Source organism: Ctenocephalides felis, unplaced genomic scaffold (assembly GCF_003426905.1).
Source record: "Ctenocephalides felis isolate EL2017-DRISC unplaced genomic scaffold, ASM342690v1 CF-g0.4_SCAFFOLD_03571, whole genome shotgun sequence".
NCBI lineage: Eukaryota > Metazoa > Arthropoda > Insecta > Siphonaptera > Pulicidae > Ctenocephalides > Ctenocephalides felis.
Genome location: NW_020539725.1, coordinates 58,653,145 through 58,655,088, shown reverse-complemented (window position 1 = coordinate 58,655,088; position 1,944 = coordinate 58,653,145).

Here is a 1,944-nt window from a genome sequence, read left to right as displayed (position 1 = left end):
ACCGAAAAAATACACGAAACAAAATACATTTAATCTGGTTTTTCAATAGCCTGAAATAACAATACTTTAGAGTGCAAAATATATCAGTGACGTCAATAGTATTTAAGCAGTAAAAAATATATAGTATTAAATTTTTACTTTTACACAATTATATAATTGTGTTTAATGTAATAATATGCTAATTGAAATACCCGATATAATATTAATTCTCGAATGGAAATAGCAGAAGAAAAAATTAGAAATCAGAAGTATTATTATTTCGTGAAAATATTTTATGATAAATGTTTTGCTTTCATTACAAAGTTTACTACATTATTTTAATATAAAATTAATCCAAAAAATCTATTATTTTCTCATCAAAAGAAAATAATTAAATTGAATTTGATTCTTAAGTTTTGCGTTTCTACTTTGGTCAACACTGTTAAAATTACGAGTCATTGAGTCGAACATGTGGTGTACCGAAAAGTTTTACAACTCGTCATTTACTTGTGATTTTTTTAGAAAAATTATTTTATTGATATTTTTTAATTTTATTTTATTCATAAATTTTCATTTCAAAAAATTAAATGGGATTTCACAATTCTTTGATGCATAAACAACGCATTATAGAACACATTTGTGTCGAGTATTTCGGTTTCAAAGTAGTCGGAGTCGTGGAGTTGTTAAGCGGATATAACTCCTGCCTGAAGTGGAGTCAAATCCGAGTCGATCCGGCTTCGGATATGATAAGCCCATCTCTATATATATATATATATATATATATATATATATATATATATATACGAGGTCTGTTCAAAAAGTACCCGGAATTTTCGTTTTTTCAAAAAAATATTTATTCGTCTACATTAATGTGGTCCCCTTCAAAGTAGTCCCCCCCAGATATAATACACTTATGCCAGCGTTTTTTCCAATTTTCGAAGCACACCTTGATATTCACTTTTTGATATGTCCTTGAGCACTCTCAGCGATTTTCTTCAATCGAGGAAAACCGCCGTCCTTTCATGGGTCTCTTCAACTTTGGGAATAGGAAAAAGTCACACGGAGCCATATCTGGTGAATTTTTGCACTTTGCAACACTTTATTTCATTTTTTACGCAAAATTTAATACAAATTCTTTGACTTTTCAATTCTTCCATTGTAAAAATCGCCGAGCTCAGAAAAACACGTCGAACCTTAGCGACTACCACAGACAAAGTAAACAGTGAATATAGCTGAAAATTTCATCATACTTTAGGGGCATGTATACCAACACAATAAAAAAAAAATTTTGACAATCAGACACTCCAGACCCGCGAAATTTAATTATTAGTAATTCCGGGTACTTTTTGAACACACCTCGTATATATATAATTATATAGTTACTAGACATCCCAATTATTTCATATATAAGTCACTCGATATTTCAGCTATTCAGAAGTTGAGTTACAAGACAACTCAGCTGTTTCATATATGAGTTACACAACAACTCAGTTGTTTGATACATGAGTTACTCAATATTTCAATTATTTAAAAGATAAAGATATTTAAGAGTTATTTTTGATAGATGAGTGACACAATATCACACTTGATTTTTTAGTCACTTAAGACGATTAAAATCTCAGTTATTTAAAAGACGTGTTACTAGACATGTCAGTTATTTGATATAAGAGTTACTAGAAATCTCAGTTGTTTGATTGATGAGTTACTCGACATCCCATTTATTTGATATATAAGTCACTTGATATTTCAGCTATTCAGAAGTTGACTTACTCGACAACTGTGTTGTTTGATACATGAGTTACTCAATATTTCAATTATTCAAAAGATAAAGATATTTAAGAGTTATTTTTGATAGATGAGTGACACAATATCACACTTGATTTTTTAGTCACTTAAGTGGATTAAAATCTCAGTTACTCGATATCATAAAATTTCAGTTGCTAAATATCACAGTTATTCAAGATC